The following is a 15,858-nucleotide window of genomic DNA, read 5'->3' as shown; positions in this document are numbered from 1 at the left end:
TGAATGAATCTAATATACAAGTTTCACTTTTTGAATGGAATTACTGAAATTAATCAGTTTTGTCATGATATTCTTATTTTATGACCGGCACCTGTATATTGATATGCATATTAAAATATGCAAAATTGTGGGAGGAGTCGGGTGGGACTGTAGGCACATGCTCATGCATTAAATTTCAGATTTGTAGGGATTTATAAAGGGGAAGTCCGTGCAACTTAGTGTACGCACAGATTTATGTATCTGGATTTTTTGTGCTTACACATATTTCCACTTTTGTCCATATGTTTCAGTGTGAATTCTGCGCATGTTGTTATACATGAAGCCCTTTGTCTTTTCTTCTTTTCCCTCTCTCCCTCTATCTCTCCCTCTCTCTCTCCTTCTTCTGCTTCTGCCGCCACTCCTCCTCCAGCAAGCATTGCCCTCTATGGGAAACCATGGCATTGCTGCAACCAATGGAGGATGCCATCTAGCGATCCAGGGCAAATTCTGCCCTGTAGGTATTCTCTCCCTTGACTATCCGCTACATACTACATATTGTGTGAATTTCCCCTTGGGGATTAAAAAAGCATCTATCTATTGTGACAGGGGCTTGGTGTCCTTACCTAGCTGGGACGCCCCTGCACACTATAGTCAGGGGGAACAGCCATGGACTTTGCAATACCTCCCCCGAATGCTAGTTGGCCACCTCCCTGGGGTGGAACAGTGTCTCGGGTTCCCGCAGGGCATCCTAGGAATTGGAGTTGGGTGCAGCCCTATTGGGTCCTGCAGGTACCGCCAGGCGGCGCTGTACTCGGGACTCCTGAGCCCGTCTGGGCAACCAATTTGTCACACCCAGAAGTGCAACTGGAAATCAGGGATCAAACAACTGGAGCACTTCCGGGTGAACTATAAAGGGAGCCAGCAACCACCACTCAGGGGCCAGAGTCAGGTGGAAGGAGGATGAAGCTTGGTGAGGAGTGGTGGAGAAGAAAGAAGAGACATTGGTGGTTGATTGTTGAATTGTGCTTGGGACTGTGTTGGGCTTGTGGGATATGGGGAAGACGTATCTCACAGCTGAAGAAACTAAAATTGTATTTAGTTTTACACGTGTCTCCTGTGTCAAATCTGTGCCGGGTCGGGCACTATATAGCATCATTCTTACACTATGTATCTATTGATCTATCGATCCATCTATTGCTAAACTTGTTTTAAGCATTTGAAATTCGACAAGTTTAAAAAGTAATACATTTACAATCAAACAGCACAATTCAAAGAAAAAAATAATAATACCATTAACATTTTAATTATGCAAACCACAAATTCAGAACTGTAATGTACTTCAACATTGGCATATGGATTGCCATGCAGCCTCTCTCGCTTTCTTACTAGGTTAGATCAACTGTTATTTCTTGATCAACTCTTGAAAAGGCCACCATGTATCTCTGTTGCATGTTCCACTATTTTATAAAATTAAATCTCTAAACTTTTTTTGGCACCTAATGCATCATGCATTCCATCAATTTAACACTACTAACACACAAGTCGCAGGTATTCAGTCGTCAGGTGTGGCACGGTTCTCAGTGCTTTCCAAACCATAAAAGATTTTTTTTAACATTTTGTTGAATTTAATAAAACCAAGTAATATTCCATACAAACAAGTCAAACTTGACAAAACTAAGTTCAAATCAACCTCCGCCCATGAGAAAGAGAGCAAGGCCAAAAGCCAGAGTAAAACTTTAGAGTAGAAAAAAAGGGACAAAAAATCCTTTTCCCCAATGTAAGTGCTTATTCTAAAATTGCATTGATTAGATCCTGCCAGATTAAAAAAAACACATCCTCTAAGTGAGAATTTGAATTTTTCCAATTATCAATTTTCCAGTTTCAAATAGTATAACATCAGTTTCCCACTGACCAAAGAGATGGGTTAGGATTCTTCCAGTTGAGCAAGATAAGTCTTTGTGCTAATTGTGAAGTAAAGTCAATTACAGTTTGTTTGATCCTTCTCCACTTTAACCCCATCTGGGAGTACACCAAACACAGCTGTTAAAGCAGTGTTTCTCAACCTTTAAGTATTTGCAACCCGAGTTTTCATAACAGTTTTAATCGCGACCCCCCTAACATTTTTTTTAAATGTAGATGCATATTTTATTATACCTACTTAACTTTTATCAACATTTATCCAGCTGTATATTTATTGTTCTAGTGTCAGAATGTAGTTTAAGTTAATTTGTTTTGGTTTCAACAGATGTTTTTTTCATATTTTTGATTCTTGTTTTCTTTTTTTCACATCTTCGCGCCCCCCTTTTGTTACTTTGCACCCCCCTGGGGGGCCCACCTTACAGGTTGAGAACCACTGTGTTAAAGGATTAGGAGTGATTGTGACACTAAGGCTGTCTGATAGGCATTTAAAGACTTTGGTCCAGAATTATGTTAATTTGGTGCACATCGAAAATGTGTAGCCCAATGAGGCTGGAGCTTGATTGGAACGTTTGCAGGTTGGATCTTGCCCTGGAAAAATTTTGGACAGATGTGCTTGATAAAAGATTTTAAGTTGAATAATTGTATGCTTTGCACATATGGAGGTGGAGTAAATTCTGTGCATGGCTGCTTTCCACTCCTTTTCTGAAATGCTGAGTAAGAGAACCCTTTCCCAATGTACTCTGGGATCTTTGAAAGGAAGGGACTTTAAAATGTTTTTATATGTTACAAAATGCTTTCTGAATCCTCAAGACTGATCAATATTTCTTCTGGAATAGAAGTAGGTGGGAGACAAGGAAAATTGGGCAGATTGTTAGTGGAAGAATTGTGTCAATGGAAAGTTAAATTTGGAGTGTAATTGTTCATAGGATGCAAAGACGTTATCTATGTACAGATCTCTATAAGTGATTTAATCTTGTATGTTTTCCTAGAGCATCTATGCAAGTCTTTCTTAAGGTTTTCCATGCAGACAGCACACTTTATTCATAAAGAGCTTTATATTTGCTTGTGATTCTTACCTCTAGATATTTAAACTGATCTGTGATGGTAAAAGGGAAGGTGTCCAATCTAATATTGTGTGCTAGAGAGTTCACTGGAAAGAGCACACTTTTATTTAAATTAATTTTGAGTCCAGAAATCTTTTGAAATTCTGCTAGAGCTGTTAGGACTGCAGGCACAGTATTTTGTGAATCTGATATATATAGTACCATATCATCTGCATATAGTGATATTTTCTGTTCAACTTTCTTTGATAATCCCCTTTATCTCATAAGCATTTCGAAAGTGAACTGCCTTTGGCTCAATGGCGAGTGCAAATAGCAGTGGTGACAGGGAGCATCGGTGTCTAATACCACATTCTAGTTTGAAGTAGCATGAAATAATGTTGTTAATACAAACTGAAACTTCTGGACTGGTATACAGTAATTTCATCTATGTCCATATGTTCGGACCAAATGCAAATTTCTCCAATGTAGTGAAAAGGTAGTCCCATTCAACCATATGAAAAGCTTTTTCTGCATCCAATGATAACACTGGTCTACAAAAAATATTTTTTTGTTTGCTACTGGGAACATCAGAGCAGCTCTTTATTAAGTATTTTACACTGATTTCATATATGAAATCAGAATTAAGCTAGTACATATCATTGACGTTTTGACACTTTTGAATATCAATATAATATATCAACACGATATCTGGAGTTTGGACTATGTCCCACCAAAATTGTTTTGATGTGTTTATTCTGAAAACAAACCAGAAGACAATACCAAAGACACGTTAAACCATATTTATGTCAATTTACCTCAATATAAAAGTGAGGTCAGCATGCCCAAAAATGTTGGAGGCACTCGCTTTTGCGCTTGTACTGTGCATCCGTCTCACTTTGCAAGAACCAACAGTAGTCACCCATCATGCTCAGGGTGAATTTTCCCCAATATCAGTTTTCCATCACCTTTATATCTTGATGAAATCTTTCCCTATACTCATAGCTGACATCGCCCAGATTTGGTAAAAAAAAAATCGAGATGAGAATGTAAAAAATGCATCTTCAGTGACATTCTGGCTCCCATAAGCTGATACGCTTTCAGCAGGTTCTCCACAAGCTCAGCATTATTCTCTTCTCTGTGACTGCCAAGAAAATTCTGGACAACCTATATGAACGCTTCCCATGCTGCTGATTTAGTGGGCTTCAACTTCCTTTTGAACTCATTGTCAAGCCTCAGTTTACAGATTTCAGGAACAACAAATACACCTTCCTTAATTTTGGCTTCACTTTTCTTGAGACCAAACTTATTTCTTAAATGTTGAAAAGCATCACCATTTCTGTCCATCGCCTTGATAAAATTTTCAAAGTAATGTTGAATCTAACGAACAAAATGTCCTGAAATGCAATGTTATGTTTAATAGTAAAACCTCTACCTACTGCACCGTCATGTCTGAGTTGTGTCATTATGCTTTAGAGTAATATAAGACCTGGTAATCAGTAACAAATAATTTTTCTGCTAATTAAAAATGAATAATTTTAAATAAAATTAATAATGACAAAGTAAACAACTCACAGCTGTTAGCAACATGTGGCAATTTCTTTTAGCTCAATGGCATCCCTAGTGAAATTACTGGTATTTATCAAAATGGTTATACACCTTTACTGTCCAGTCACCCTAGTTGTCCAAGACCTGGAACATAATAACTAAAAAACGGGATGTGCTGGACGAAAACGGTTTTCAGATTTGGAGTCAGCAAGTGAAACATGTTAAAGTTAAGGTGAAAGACTCCCAGTAGCAAAATGCTTGTTGACCGGTGCAATAATATCTCCAGGGTTTTAGACTTTAGATTCTGGGTTAATATAAACTCAGCAAAAAAAGAAACGTCCTCTGACTTTCAACTGTTTTTACTTTCGGTAAACTTAATGTGTAAATATTTGTATGAACACTAAAAGAGTCAACACCATAAGACATAAGCTAAAAATGTTTCACAATGTGTCCCTGAATGAAGGGAGGCTCAAAATCAAAAGTACCAGTCAGTATCTGGTGTGGCCACCGGCTGCTTGAAGTACTGCAGTGCATCTCCTCCTCATGGACTGGACCAGATTTGTCAGTTCTTGCTGTGAGATGTTACCCCACTCAACAACAACAACATTTATTTATATAGCACATTTTCATACAAACAGTAGCTCAAAGTGCTTTACATATTAAAGAATAGAAAAATGAAAGACATAATTATAAAAAAAATAAATCAACATTAACATCGAATAAGAGTAAGGTTCAATGGCCAGGGGACAGAAAAACAAAAACTCCAGACGGCTGGAGAAAAATAAAATCTGTAGGGATTCCAGACCATGAGACCGCCCAGTCCCTCTGGGCATTCTACCTAACATAAATGAAACAGTCCTCTTTGGATTTAGGGTTCTCACGGAAGGGCTTGATGATGATGATGGTCACGTAGACTTCTTCCTTTTAATCCGTCCATCATTGTTGGAGCATCATGAAGCTTTGAGTAGGTGGAGGTGGCGCAGGCCACCACCACAAAGAAACCGGAAAAAGAAACAGAAAAGAGAGTAGGGGTCAGTACCGATTTTAGAGCCACCATGAATAGTTATTATGATGAATTGAACATACAGAGTATCAGGATTAAGTTAAATTACGATTAAAATGAAGTTATAAAAGGCCATGTTAAAGTAATGTGTTTTCAGCAGTGTTTTAAAGTGCTCTACTGTATCAGCCTGGCGAATTCCTATTGGCAGGCTATTCCAGATTTTAGGTGCATAACAGCAGAAGGCCGCCTCACCACTTCTTTTAAGTTTTGTTCTTGGAATTCTAAGGAGACACTCATTTGAGGATCTGAGGTTACGATTTGGAATATAAGGTGTCAGACATTCCGATATATAAGATGGGGCGAGATTATTTAAGGCTTTATAAACCATAAGCAGAATTTTAAAGTCAATTCTGAATGACACAGGTAACCAGTGTAGTGACATCAAAACTGGAGAAATGTGTTCTGATTTTCTTTTCCTAGTTAGGATTCTAGCAGCTGCATTCTGCACTAGTTGCAAACGATTTATATCTTTTTGGGTAGTCCTGAGAGGAGTGCATTACAGTAATCTAGTCGACTGAAAACAAACGCGTGAACTAATTTCTCAGCATCTTTCAGTGATATAAGAGGTCTAACTTTACTTATGTTTCTTAAGTGAAAAATGCTGTCCTAATGATCTGATTAATATGTGATTTAAAATTCAGATTACAGTCAACAATCACCCCTAAGCTTTTTACCTCCGTCTTGACTTTTAATCCTAATGTATCCAGTTTATTTCTAATAGCCTCATTGTATCCATTATTGCTGATCACTAAAATTTCAGTTTTCTACTTATTTAACTTGAGAAAATTACTATTCATCCATTCTGAGATACTAGTCAGACATTGTGTTAGTGAATCAATAGAATCAGGGTCATCAGGTGCTATTGATAAGTACAGCTGTGTGTCATCAGCATAGCTGTGGTAGCTCACGTTGTGCCCTGAGATAATCTGACCTAACGGAAGCATGTAGATTGAGAATAACAGCGGACCCAGGATAGAGCCTTGTGGAACACCATATTGGATATCATGTGTCTTCGAGTTGTAATTCCCACAACTAACAAAATATTTTCTCCCTGTCAGGTAGGATTCAAACCAATTTAAGACACTGCCAGAGAGGCCCACCCATTGACTAAGGCGATTTCTAAGAATGTTGTGATCAATGGTGTCAAATGCAGCACTCAGATCTAAGAGGATGAGAACAGATAAATGGCCTCTGTCTGCATTTACCCGCAAGTCATTTACTACTTTAACGAGTGCAGTTTCTGTGCTGTGATTTGTTCTAAAACCTGACTGAAATTTATCAAGAATAGCATGTTTATTTAGGTGGTCATTTAACTGCATAATGACTGCCTTCTCAGAACTTTACTTAAGAAGGCAGGTTAGAGATGGGTCTAAAATTTTCAAGAGCTGAGGGGTCAAGATTATGTTTCTTAAGTAGGGGTTTAACTACAGCAGTCTTAAGACAGTCTGGGAAGACCCCAGTATCTAGTGACGAATTTACTATGTCAAGAACATTATCAATTAGCACGCCTGATACTTCTTTGAAAAACCTTGTTGGTATCGGGTCAAGGACGAGGTGGAGGGTTTTAATTGAGAGATTATTTTTGTAAATCAGGTAAATCTATCCTAGTGAAAGAGTTTAATTTGTTTATAACAGGATGTTGGGGTTTAGGGGATCCTTAGTGTTGGGGAGATATACTATGTTATTTCTAATATCATTAATTTTTGATTGAAAATACAGCGACAGCCTCACAGGTTTCACTGGAAGCACTTAGGAGGCATTCCTTTGAGCTACCTGGGTTTAGTAGGCGATCAATTGTTGAAAATAAGACTCTGGGATTACTAGCATTGTTATTTATAATCTTGAGAAATAGCAGCGTCTCTCAAGACGGACAGTGTTATTGTATTCTGTTATTTTGACTTTTAATATTTCGTGGTGGATAGTAAGTTTAGTCTTCCTCCATTGACGCTCAGCTCTACGGCATGTTCTCTTTAAATCAGACACTCTTTGGGTCTTCCATGGTATACAATGCTAGAAGATTTTTTCACTGTCTTTTCAGGTGCAACTATGTCAACAGCAGCTCTCACTTTAGAATTAAATCTTTCCACCTTACTATTTACATTGTCCTCGCTATTATAGCTGGCACTATAAACGGACTGATTGCTTAAAATGTTTGTAAGTTTTAAAGCTGCTGCGAATCAAAGAAGCGTTTTTAACAATATGCTTCTCATGAGTGTTTTTATCATTATTTCTATATTAAAAGTAGAAGAAAATGGTCTGATAGACCAATATCAATGATCTGTTTTATATCAACTTTCAGTCCTTTAGTAATCACTAAGTCTAATGTATGACCTGCTTTATGTGTAGGCTGATTTATGAGTTGTCTCAAATCAAAAGAATCCAGGAGGTTCATAAATTCTTTTACTTTTAGATCACACTGATTATCTATATGAAAATTAAAGTCGCCAACTATTAGGAGTGTGTCATAGTTAGTAATTAAAATTGACATTAAGTCAGAGAATTCCTCAAAAAACGACGCGTTATATTTAGGAGGTCTATACACGGATAGTACTAGAACTTGAGAATCTCCATGAATAACAACGGCGAGATACTCAAAGGACTTGAACTTACCAAAACTGACATCTTTACATTTTAATCGCTCGAGTAAATGTTAGCCAATCCGCCCCCTTTTCCCTGGCGGTTTGCATGAGTAAAACTGTAATCCGGAGGGCAGATTCGATTAAAACTGCGCGCATCTGAATTCAGCCATGTTTCATTTAGTGCAATAAGATCTATTTTTTATCACTAATAAGATCGTTGATAAAAAACGTTTTGTTAGTTAAAGCTCTAACATTTAATAGTGCCATATTTAATGTTTCGGAGGTGCAGAGATGAGTACTATGTGCGTTATTGTTATTTGGAATAGGAACTAAATTATTATTATTAGCGCTCTGTGTGTATTTTTGTTTAATCTGTGATCTGTTTTATAGTTTTAATACATTGTTCCTCTAAAATAGTGATTTTAATTAGATTATTGGAGTTTATGCCGTATTTCCTAGGTTTTCTACGTGCATTGAGATTGCTTATTACAGTATTAATGGTGTGCACTTTAACGGAAGACTCTATTAAACATTCATCATGTCCTGGCACAGCAGTATTATTTCGGAAGGGGTTAAGAGCAGAGATAGATAGTCAAGAAAACGAATTACCTTCGATATGTTTTCGGAGAGGACCCGGCGCGAAACTGTTCGGATGCAGGCCATCACGCTTGAAGAGACGCGCCTTTCCAAAAGAGATTCCAATTGTTGATGAAACCGACATCCTTCTTCTTGCAGAAACCCTGTAGCCAGTTGTTCAACCCTAGCAGACGACTGTAGTACTCGTTGGATCGTCTGACGAGAGGTAGTGGACCCAAAACGAAGATCTTTGCCGATGGGGTCCTCTCCTTCGTGTCTTTAATCAAAGCTGCGAAGTCAGCCTTCAGGATTTCTGATTGTCGGTGCCTTATATCGTTTACGCCGGCATGCAAGACGATTGATCCAACTGCCCTCTCCTTGTGTTTTCGTAGACTGCTGGCGACGTTTCATTACATCTCGGACACGAGCACCGGAAAACAAGAAACAAACGATTTTGCATTAGGGCATGCGACATTAAGGTTTCTAACGATAGAATCACCTACCACTAATACATCACCAGGTGCTGAAGGCGAAATGGGGACGCGGAGAGGGTCAAACCGGTTCTGAGATAAAATGCTCGCCTGTGCCGATGGAGGTGCTCTGGCCTTGAACCCCCGCCTGCATAGCTGAAATCCACCGAGGTCAGCAGCGCGTCGCTCCTACGAGACGCGGGGGTGAGGTCGGCACAACGCGGGGTTGATGTTTCGCCGGTTCCAGATGGCAAGGACGGTTTATCCAACAGCCGGGCCTTCAGATTTCTCAGGTATTTCCGTCGGGACAGGAGTTTCTGAATCTGTTCATCAAGTGCTTGGAGTTCCTCAATTACGATTTCAACGCGAGTTACCCCACTGTCGGCCATTTTCTACTTCGTGCCCTAGGAGAAATGAGAGAGAGAGAGGAAGAGCACTTTTTGCCACTCCTGTCTGGTCCAGCGAAGGTGGGTTTGTGCCCATAGGCGGCATTGTTGCTGGTGATGTCTGGTAAGGACCTTCCTTACAACAGGCCTACAAGCCCTCAGTCCAGCCTCTCTCAGCCTATTGCGGACAGTCTGAGCACTGATGGAGGGATTGTGTGTTCCTGGTGTGACTCGGGCAGTTGTTGTGGCCATCCTGTACCTGTAACGCAGGTGTGATATTCGGATGTACCGATCCTATGCAGGTGTTGTTACACGTGGTCTTCCACTGCGAGGATGATCAGCTGTTCTTCCTGTCTCCCTGTAGCGCTGTCTAGGGCGTCTCACAGTGCGGACATGGCAATTCATTGCCCTAGCCACATCAGCAGTCCTCATGCCTCCCTAACGCATGCCTAATGCACGTTCACGCAGATGAGCAGGGACCCTGGACATCTTTCTTTGGGTGTTTTTCACAGTCGGTAGACAAGTCTCTTTAGTGTCCTGCATTTTTAGAACTGTGACCTTAAATGCCTACTTTCTGTAAGCTGTTAAGGTCTTAACGACCATTCCACAGGTGCATGTTAATTAATTGATTATGGTTAATTGAACATGCATGGAAAACATTGTTTAAACCCTTTACAATGAAGATCTGTAAAGTTATTTGGATTTTTAAAACATTATTGTTGAAATACACAGTCCTGAAAAAGGAACGTTTCTTTTTTTGCTGAGTTTATTACATCTTACACCCATCAAAGATTGGAGGCTAAGTTTCTGACTTTGATAAATCCATTTTGGTCTTGTGATATTACCGAAGGAAGCACTTTCTCAATCCTTCTAGCTGGAACTTTGGAGAGTATCTTAACATCATTGTTCAGAAATGAGAATGTATGATATACATTGTAATAAGTCCTTATTTTTGGTAGGAAAGATGATAATTATTGCTTGGTGAAAGATTTGAGGTAAAATTTTATTAATGTTAACTTCTGTAAACTTTGCTAATAAAAGGGGAGCTAACTTAATTGAATTGTTTTATAAAATTCAGCAGGGTAGCCATCAGGGCCTGCTGCTTTAAACACTTTAAAGTGAGTTAATAACATCTAGAAATTCTGAGAGTAACAGAAGTGTATCTAACCTCTAGTTGTGGTATCTGTAATGCATCCAAAAATGCATTTGGTTGTGTCTTGTCTTCTTTAAACTAAGTAAAATATAAGAACTTATAGTAGTCTCTAAATGTGTGCTTTATATTTTACAATCATTGATTTTGACTCTGTCTGTGTTAGTAATTTCTGGTATTGAATTGAGAACTTCCTGCTTGTGGATTTGTTGACCTAAGTTTGCCAGGTCCAATTATCAGCCTTCTCTCCATGTTCATAGTAATGATGCTGTGATTTAAAAATGAGTTGTTCCATTTCTTTTGTTGTTAAGAGTTTGAGTTCTGAATGCAAACCCTGTCTTTTCCTACAAAGTGCCAAGTGGAAACTTGGCGTGCTCTTGATCTATTCTGGTAATTTCACTGTTTAACTCTGATGTCATAATGGTCACCAATTTATTTTTGTGGGAGAGATCAGAAATAATCTGTCCCCTTAAGGAAGCCTTCAGAGTTTCCCATAGTATTTCTGCAGAGACCTCTAAGGACGTATCTGTCTTTGAGAAAAACATTGATTTGCTTGGTGTGACAGATTAGGGCTGTATCGCTCCCTTGAACCCCTGTCCAAGACTCCAGACCCCAGATAAAAGTCCAAATGATGACTTTATTTAAATGCCACAGTGCACAAAGCACCCTCTCCTCCATTATACTCATAAACAATCAATCACAAATACAATAATAAACAATCCTCCACTCCCAGACGCATTGCTACCCTTCCACCCAGCTCAGCTCCCCGTCTGGGAGCTCCCACAGTCTTTTTACATACCCTGACCCAGAAGTGTTCCCAATCCCCAGTCCATGTGATTCTCTACCACTTCCGACTCAGGTACAAGTCCTTCTTCTCACCCGTCACTCCTGTTGTCGCTCTTCCTGTGACACACTTCCGGGTTATAGGGCAGGTCCTCCCTGCAGCTCCCTCTTGTGGCCCCTGTGGTATCCAGCAGGGTCGTGTATAAAAACTACATAGTCCATGACTCCCTGCTGGTCTTCGGGGCACCTCCATACTGCAGGGAGGGCTCCATCTGGCAGCCTGGGGGTATTGGCCGGAATGACAAGCCGGCCAAAGACCACAGTACTCCTCCCCCAGCGGAAAACCAGGGTTTTGCATGTCCTGTCCCACAAGGGACATCTTCCCCCAAGGTGATCCAAAGGTTGTACTACGGCGTTGCAGCTGACACTCCCGTGCAAACCTAGGAGGAACAGTGTAAGCATAAATACTTTGATCTCTTGCCCTTTCTAAGACAACCTCTCCACTCGTGGCCCGGCCTGCAGCATTCGTAGCACAGTCGCGGTCCCCTTGGTAGTCTCTCTCGGCGGGACTTGAAGCACCTGGGTACTTCTGACTACACCCCTTTCTCCGCTGAGGAGAATTCCCCGGCCACCTTTGTGCTTTTATGGCCCTTTTCCGACTTGTCAGGAGACCCCTGTTTTATTTTAGAGATCTCCTGTTTCATCTGGGGCTTGTCCACAGTCTGGGTCTCTCTATTGAATGAAGACAGCCCTTTTACTGTCTGAACCCCTTTTGATTTATAAATTATCGGTGGCGGCGTCTTTAGGGCTGCCTCGCTCCTGGAATCAGCACTGTCCCAGACTGATCGGCCCTTCCCCACTCGGTTAACGATCTGGCCTCTCTTGTAGAGCATGCTGTGTATTGGCACCCGCTATTCATTAAAAGTGGGCCTGGATTACACTGCGTTCCTATTTCTTTACATACGGTACAGGTCTCGCTTACCTGTACCGCCGCATCATATATTACGGTAGGCTCTCACCTTCTCCAACGGCGCTTTGGCTGCTGCTCCCAACTCCCTGACGATCCACACTGGATATAAACTCTGTACAGTTCTCATCTGCTAATAAAAGTGGGTTAAGATGCCTGCTGCGAGATGAGTATGTGGGGCACAATGATTTGAGCTCCATGATCAGATAAACGCGTTCGGAGATAACAATAGTGTTGTACTTTCAAGATTTAAACATGGGCAATAAAGAGTTATCTTTAAAGAAATAATACATTCTCAAGTATCAGTGATGTACTGGTGAGAAGAAAGCATATGGTCAGAAGAAAGAATATGTTCTTGATTTTGGGTTTAGAAATATCCAGGGGTCAGATCAATTGTGAACAATTACAAACTATGTAATTGTTTTTGCAGTGTTAGATGTCATCACCCCTGTGGCAGGAGACCTATAGGAGACCTACCGTGCGTAGAATTCACACTAAAACATAGCGTAACATAGGCAATGTGTGTACGCACAAAAAAATCCAGATGCATAATTCTGTGCATACGGCAACTTCCACGTTCTTCTGCTACATAAATCCTGGTCTGTGTGAAATGTAACACATGTGCACATGCCAGCCGCCCCATCCTGACTCCTCCCAGAATTACGCCTTTTTGACTATGGAAATCAATATAAATGGCCCTTTTAAGTTTAGCAATGGCAAAATTATGGGGAAAAAAGATGAATTTCCGTGAATACCAAGTGGAGGCACACTAGGAAAAACACACTATTTGTAGGTTTTAGCAGTAATATAAACCACCAAAGAAAACTGATTGAGCGAAGGAGAAACTCGAAAGTTCAAGTTCAGAAAGTCACACAGTGCCCAAAATAAAAAAGAAGTGGTCAGATGTTAAAGTCGCCATGAAAAGGCGAGTCGTAGCCCACCGCCTGAGGGTCATATGGAAGTGTATTAGGGTACAGAGAAAAGAAAAAAGCAAAAACACAGTGGGAAAAAAATTCAAAATTTCCACTTTAACTGCATAGTTTATTTTGTCATTAAAGAAGAACGCCATAAACTTCATTCTAAAATTGTTTCATTTACTAGTTGCTCAAATCCCATCGTAACTAAGATTACACATTAAAATGCTTCATATTCTAAGTGTTCTATCTGCTATACGTTGTGTGAATCATTACATGCTTCTTAAATGGGCTTTCTTTTACACTGACACGACACAGAATACATTACATTCATGATAGTAATAACTCTCTGAACAATTTTAGTACTAAGATGTATACTTGATATCATTTACATGATGATAGGATTTAAAACACATATAAAACATGGGAGCACTTTGGCGCAGTGGTAGCAGCAAGCTAGCGCTCCATCCAGAGATTGTTCTTACCTCCCTCAAGATGCTTGTTGTACCGTGCGTGACCCTCGATAAAATAATGTATTGCAGCAGTACTGTCTCTTTCAAACGTACTAACCCCCAATGCCTGTCCTTCCTTTTCTTTCTCCAAGAAACCAATCGCCACACAATCAGCTCTTTTATAAATGTCAAGCCATCTGTAAGCTTAGAACAGCGATTCCTCAAAACCTTTTAAGGAATACTGAAATATCTTTGTAGTACATGTTTAATTATTCCATCCATCTATCCATTCAGGGTCACGGCAGTCCCAGCAAGCATAAAGCACGAGGCAGGAACAATCCCTGAACGGGATGCCAGTTCATCACTATCACGGTCCACCATGTCCACATGTTAATTAATAATGGTATACATTATTTAAATGAGGTAAAAAATTTATGTGCATAATGCAATATATATACTTTATTGCATTCCATCTTAAAAAAGACATCAAGCGCTCCAAGTAGATAACGCTTAGAAATCTAAATTGACTTAGAAGCCAGTTGTCATCATTTGTAAATACACGCTCTTCTATTGAATTGAATTGAATTCCTTTATCATTATTGTATGGTACAATGAGATTCAATATGCAAATCCTCCATAAAGTTATTTTCATTTAAAATGGTAAAATAACAACAACAACAACAATAACAATATTAATACAATAAAAAATATACAATATTAAGGCATAAGTGGCTCAGGTTGTGTAATATAACAACTGTAAATGTATTTATAAGTACAAACAGTTCTAGTGGGAACTGAGTGTGTTTATAGCTCTTGGGATTAAACTTTCGGAACTCCGAGGTCCCTACAGGAAAGGCTCTGAAGCATTTGCTGAATGGGAGAAGTTCAAATGGACTGTGCACATGGCTGAGGCAGCATGTTGTAGATGCTGTGTCCCAATAATTCTTTCTGCTCCTGACACAATCTGTCATAGAGCTTTACGATCAGCTGTTGTACAGCTGTGATTCCACACTCAGATACAGTGGGTTAAAATACTGTGAGTGGTGTGCTGAGAGTAATAACGCTAAAGCAGCTATGGTATTTGGAAAACTTTGGCCATTCCGTGGACCATTATTTTGTTACAGGTTGATTGAGAACACTCAGTCCAAATGAGGGAGTAGTGTATTGCCCTTCATAACTCAGGGAATAGTTATAAAAAATAGCTACTCGCCTGAAAATGCCCATTTTTACAGTTATTACAGGGCAATAATAAAAAGTTGGTCATCAACTGGAACTGTGACAAACTTGCCTGGAAGAGGACTCAAGTTTATTTTATCACCATGTACTGTGAGAAGGATGGTAAGAGAGGCAATAATATCTCCAAGGATATCTGTTGGGGAATTGCAAGAATAAGTAAAATCCTGGGGTTATCAAGTCTCCAGAGCCAACAGATTATTTGGAAGTTTTGCCAGAAAAAAGTTTTTTTCTATCAGTTATACACAAACATAATCACCTTGTGTTTGTAAAATGTTACTACAACTTGACTGGAACTGTGTTCTATAGTCTGAGGAAACAAAAATTTAACTTTTTGGCAATAAACACACAAAGTGGGTTTGGTGTAAAAAGAAGAAAGGCTATATTGAAAAAAAACCTTGTCCTAACTATGAATTATGGTGGAAGTTCTGTGAAGTATAATACAATTTTCAATTTAGTGCCTTTCAAATAGGGGAGAGATCCGTTAATAAGACTTGTAGATGCTTGGCCTGAGAACTGCTTTGAAGGTTTTTAACTTTGGTATATTTTTATTGTGTATATCTGTTCAGATTATGTTTTCATATATTTTAATGAGATGTGAAAATTATGTGTCTTTAGTTTTTAGATATCCTGCCTTGATAAAGGGATGAGTTCTGAAATGTATAGTCCCAATGGACCATGATGTGAATATTCGCTAACAGAAGTTTGCTTCTTAGACATTTTTGGATATCTTGAAATATCTCTCTGAATTTTGTTACTTTAAAGATGTTATTCATGGCAATTTACCTGCACTTCTTA

The sequence above is a fragment of the Polypterus senegalus genome, chromosome 5, assembly GCF_016835505.1.
Source record: "Polypterus senegalus isolate Bchr_013 chromosome 5, ASM1683550v1, whole genome shotgun sequence".
NCBI lineage: Eukaryota > Metazoa > Chordata > Cladistia > Polypteriformes > Polypteridae > Polypterus > Polypterus senegalus.
The sequence above is the reverse complement of the archived record's forward strand: the minus strand, read 5'-3'. Positions refer to the sequence as shown.